Source organism: Euprymna scolopes, chromosome 6 (assembly GCF_053919585.1).
Source record: "Euprymna scolopes isolate OS-2025 chromosome 6, ASM5391958v1, whole genome shotgun sequence".
NCBI lineage: Eukaryota > Metazoa > Mollusca > Cephalopoda > Sepiida > Sepiolidae > Euprymna > Euprymna scolopes.
In genome coordinates, this window is record NC_136487.1 from 9,723,468 (window position 1) to 9,729,566 (window position 6,099).

General features: G+C 35.6%; 1 pseudogene; it reads right to left on the reverse strand.

Annotated features, from left to right (window-relative positions):
- Positions 1-2,890: 2,890 nt before the first annotated feature.
- Positions 2,891-3,008, reverse strand: LOC145278366 (5S ribosomal RNA; annotated as a pseudogene).
- Positions 3,009-6,099: the final 3,091 nt, after the last annotated feature.

The following is a 6,099-nucleotide window of genomic DNA, read 5'->3' on the forward strand; positions in this document are numbered from 1 at the left end:
GCTGCTTGTCGGATTATTTGGCAGCATGTATTGTCATGTGGTTGGGAATACAAGAAATTATTTGTTATTTATCTGTCTGTCGATCTATTTATATATCTATGTGTATCTATCAATCCACTATCTATCTATCTCGATGTATCTATCTATCTAACTGGCAAGGTAAACAAGAGATGAGATGTAAAGCTATGTTTTGATAAAAGTTGTCAAAACATTATTGAGTTATAAAATGGACAAGTTTCACCGGAAGATTTTAAAATAGCAGACCGGAAGGACGTGGTTGTTACCACGTGTTCTGTTTGGCTGGACATAGAGGAGTTGGAATTTAAACGTCAAAGAGAGTGGACGGTTTAACAAGTCGCCCCCCTCCCCACCGGCGAGGGAGTTGACGTGCCTCAAAAATGGAGACTAATAGAATTAATCACCCAAGCAAAGATACTCACTTTCCATTTTTCTGCGACCGACACCTGGAAAGTGAATAAAAAAAAACTATATATAAAACCAACCATCGTCTTGGAGTTGAAATGCATTCGTCCACAGGTTTCCAGCTTCCCTCCAAGAACAGATGAAATTCCAGGTGGACCACAAGATCAATGACGCAATTGAATAAGGTATGTCGAATATATGTATGACACACATACAACAGCAAAAGAATATTTAGAACGAACTCAAATAGGTTACAAAGATAACTTGGGTTCAGATAGTGAAGAGCCACCAGATAGAGAATAGTGACACGTACACGCACTACAAACTCCAATATACAACAGTATGTTGAGGGGGGCACAAGTGCGATGAGTTCACCAGAACACATTCCATTAAAGCACTTATAAAGCAGCGATGGGACAGTGGTTGGAGCTTGTGTGAGACCTATTAGATTTAAAACTCTTTTTTGGATCCTGTTTGAGAAGGAGAGGCTAGTGGTAGATGAGCCAGTCTAGATCTGGCAACAGTACTCCATGCATTGGCGAATTGTAGCTTTGTGAAAATATGGCATACTCTCTGGTGTGCGTAATTTTTCTAGCAGGATAAACGGAGTCCACATTCTTGGCTGCATCCTTGACAATGTCCCCAATATATCTGTTCCAAAAGATGAGCTCTCGGGTAGGTTGTTATTTGTCATGTCAGTCTGTGGTTGGGAAGTTCTCCTTGTAATTGTTCAAAGAAAGAAGTTTAGTCTTAGTAACGTTAAATGTTGCCATGCGTTTACGACCTCATTCCAATACGGACTGTAGGTCGTTTTCTATGGTTTCTGCCAACCAATGTCTTGGATATGTGTACATTCTATTTTCCCTTCATGTTTGTTATATAGAAGAAACCAAAGTTGGTTAAAAACATTTTAATAAAACATTTAAAGACTAGTAGAATCTGTGGGAATTCCGCGGAATGACAAATATATTTAATCAACAAAAATGTTTTCATAAATCTGATATTTTTCTGGATAACGCAAAGCAATTGGGGGGGGGCAGAAAAACCGATAACACACAGGGAACATGAGTTTATCAACATTTCTATGAAAATAATGTCATTTGTATTATAAATATAGAACTGACCCAAATGAGATAAAATAATAAATACTAATAAATACTCAGAAAGTAATATTGTGCTACATAGTTCAATACAAATCATAAAGCCACATTGTAAGAGACAATCTATAAAACACGTCTTGGCAAACAATGTTCTTCTTTGCTTTGCCCTGTTTCTTTCGAATGTTCCCTATTCATGTAACTGCTGCACGTCGAAATTACTACGGGTGCCTTTCTCACACCATTACAACAATGATCAAATATTATTCTGATGATATTCGAAAACGAGGTTATATTAAAGGGAGGTCACAAAGCCAAATTTCGCGAATTTGGCCATTTTTTCTTTTTTTTTAAACCAGTATGACCTTAAAAAAATTGTATTTGGACTTTTTTCAAAGTATAACCTTCGTACTAACAAGCAGAATAATATATAGATTGAACCGATTTTTGCAAAAAAAAAAAAAAGAAAAAAAGAAATTCACTAAATTGAGTGGCTCGAATGCGATGCGCTGCGTTTTGCGCCAGTAGCCCCGTTTTTATTGGCGTCAAATCCCAGTGAGTTTCTATTATTAGAATAACCGGGATGTTTATTCTGTAAACATTGTGGAATTTCGCTTCATTCAAACATAAATGCACATATCTAAATTTCTGTCCGTCAGATAAAATATCACCACGTTAATTATCATGTGAAGTGTAAATTAAATTACGAAAATTTCTTATAAAATAACTGAAAGATGATGCTGTTCGTCAGTTGAAATGTTTTCTTTACATTCTCATGAAATCCAAAACTAATTTGTAAAAGTTTGCTCACGTACAGACGTCATAATTAAGCTAACCCTTTAACAAAGAATATTCCTTGTTTGCATCGTAATGTGACTGATACCATATATTAAAGACTTGTTTGCATCGTAATGTGGCTGATACCATATATTAAAGACTTGTTTGCATCGTAATGTGGCTGATACCATATATTAAAGACTTGTTTGCATCGTAATGTGGCTGATACCATATATTAAAGACTTGTTTGCATCGTAATGTGGCTGATACCATATATTAAAGACTTGTTTGCATCGTAATGTGGCTGATACCATATATTAAAGACTTGTTTGCATCGTAATGTGGCTGATACCATATATTAAAGACTTGTTTGCATCGTAATGTGGCTGATACCATATATTAAAGACCATAAAAAGACTTTTTGATGCCTCCGTTCAGTCTCGAAAAACAATATCCCCTGTAGGGGCAGCTGCGTGTGTAATTGTGAGGGAAGGGTTGCGCAATCCCAACACACCTCCCCTGAATCGGCATCGCTTGAGTCCAGTGGCAAGAAGTCTAGGACGACCGGAAACAATGCCGAGATAAGCGGAAAGCACATACAGCACCTGGAAGTCCCAAATGGTCACCCATCAGGTACTGGTATGACTCATCGTTGCTTAACTTCGGTGATCTGACGGGAACCGGTGTGCCAAACGTGATTATGCCGTATATAAAAACACTTGAACTGTTGAAAATCCACACTTCCGGAGCATATGAAGTGTTGCATATTGGATACACTTTTGAAATATGCAAATCAGTTCGGTCTAATTTGCATAATTGAGGCGGTTGATTTGTATACATAATGTGTTTACTCAATTCAACTTTTCATCTATGTATCAGACACAAACGCACACACACATACACACACACACACACACACACACACACACACACACACACACACACACACAAGTTTCGTGGTTAAATTTTAAATTCTGAAAAAAAAAACAACATATAGAGACATATATTCGATTTAAGAATTTATTGCTTGACAAAAGGAATATATACAAGGGGTTATTTTAATTTCCTTAATCCATGAATTTTCAACAAAGGCTGATATGCATCAGAGGAAATGAAATGCAGTTAGCAAAATGTTCAGCTGCGAATGGACGCTATTTTGCTTTTCAGCACAATTATTGAAAATAGTTTTTTGAGTGGTTGTGGATAATTATATGGAGAAAATTATACGAAAAGAGAAGTTGATACATATATTGCTCTATTCTTAAATATTGAGCTTTTCCTTTTTGGCTAGGATCTCCTTGAAAGTATTACTTCAAGTAATATCTATCAGGATTTTCATCTGAATTCTATCAGTGTCTTATCTCGCTTATATATATATATATATATATATATATATATATATATATATATATATATATATACACACATATATATATACACATATATATATATACATATATATACACATATATATATACATATATATACATATATATACACATATATATACATATATATATACACATATATATACACATATATATATATATATACACATATATATACATATATATATACATATATATATATACATATACATATATACATATATATATACATATACATATATATATACATATGCATATACATATATACATATACATATACATACATATATATATATATATATATATATATATATATATAAATTACAATTAAATTTACCAAAATGATCCAAGATGGTAAAACTAAAGTATATTATAAATGTTAAAGAATTAATATTTATAAAGTAATCTCAACCTAGGACTTGTTGTTTCATCAAATACGTTTGCATGCAAAATCCGATCCTGTATTTTGCTAATTCCTATCCTCTGATGAGAAGGAAAGTATTTCTTCGAAACTCCGCGGATTAAGGACTATCCACTTATCAAGTGTGTCCTTTTCAGATTAAATATGTTTTTAACTCTTTTTCAAAGCGTTTTTAACATGTTTTATTAACTGTTTGCTCATATATATATATATATATATCATCATCATCATCATCATCATCATCATCATCATCATCACCAGCATCACGCAGTTCTTCATAGCTGACTAGTCAGAATCTTGGTGTAGCATTCAACGCTCAGTGTGGAAAGTTTCCCCACAATCAGTGCATACGAAGTTATATCAGGGTTGTGTCTTTCGTAATGTTTTTGTTCCTACATGTCTTTATTTTTGTCTCTATTTCTGCCTGTCCTTTGTGAAAGCTACTGCGCCAGCAACTTCGGTTTGCTGCTAGTTCTTCCCTATTTTTCGTGTTCATTGTCTTTCGGTGGCTCTTTATCACAGAGTTTCTGCCTACCAATCTTTCTGCATACATTTTCCAATTCTCCATACAATATGATTTTGGAGATGCAATTGTTTTACATTCTGTCTACATGCTCATCGCAGTTGTGTGGTGGCAAACCCGGCTTCTATGCTGCCCATGTTGGCTCTGTTGAGTAATTCAACATTTTGTATGAAATCATTCTATTTAATTTTCATAGTTTTTCTTAGATGACGCTGTTATATTACTCCAACCTCTTTATGTACAGTGTGCAGGTTTCTGCTGAATATAGTAGAGCAAGTAATACCCCTACTTTATAAACTTTGCATTTTGTTTCTATTCTTCCTTGACCATAATCGGTTTTCCGAATGATGCATGCGCACTTAGGAGGCAGCAGCTTATCTGCACGACCGTTGATAGTCAGTATACTTCCTAGTACTTAAAGTCTAGTACTACTTTTAATTGATTACCGTTTATCATGATTAATAGATCTTGTTGGTGCATATTGTCAGATGATGGTTGGTATATTACTTCAGTTTTCCCTGTATTTACCTGAATACCTATTTTCTGCGACATTCTACAAAACGAGTTTACCATGTTTTGGATTTGTGTCCTCGCTGTGTGCCACCAAAGCTGTGTCATCTGCAAATAGCAGTTCTGTTATGAGCTCGTTTTGAGTCTTTGTTATTAGTCTCAATCGTACTAAGTTGAATAGTTTGCCGTCAAATCTTAAGCGAATAAAGACACCTTCATCTGCGTCTTGATGGAGCTTTATTAGTACCGTGGTTTAGAAAAGAGTATTTTTTTTTTACAAGGTGGTCACCACTTATCAAAGCCCGGAAGGCACTCAGGGATAAGGATTATTGTAAGTACAGTACGTTAGTGTGGAGATTTAATCAAGTGTCTACTTAATTCATCAGGAATTTGTTTACATTGGACTTGAAGACATCCAAGTTGTAGTCAGGTTGGAAGCAGGCAGACGGAACAGAGTTCCACAAGCGTGCAGTTCTAAGAAAGAAGCTTTGTTCATGAAATCTACGTTTTGATTTAGGCATAGATAAAGAGTGGGGGAAATTTTTGACAGTGGATTCAGCTAGACGGGTGTTTTTCGTAAAAGATTGGCGAGGGGGGCAGATATTGGAGTCCAGACGAGCACCTGCCATGGAAATAACGATAAAACAAAGATAGGCTTGCAACGTCTCTTCTGTGGAAGAGAGGTTGTAGGGAAGAGAAAAGGGCATCCCCACTAAGCCACGAAGTCTATTTTGTACTCTGTCAAGGCAGGATAGGCTGTTTTTAGCAGTTCCTTCCCAGATATGGCAACAGTATTCCATCCTTGAACGTACTTGGCTTTTATATAGATAGAGAATTGCATCAGTAGTGAGATATCTTCTGGGGCGGTAGAAGGATCCCACCATCTTTCCAGGGACCATGGCAACAGACTTGATGTACGTGTTTCATTTCAGATCAGGAGTGAAGGTCAAGCCTAGAAGC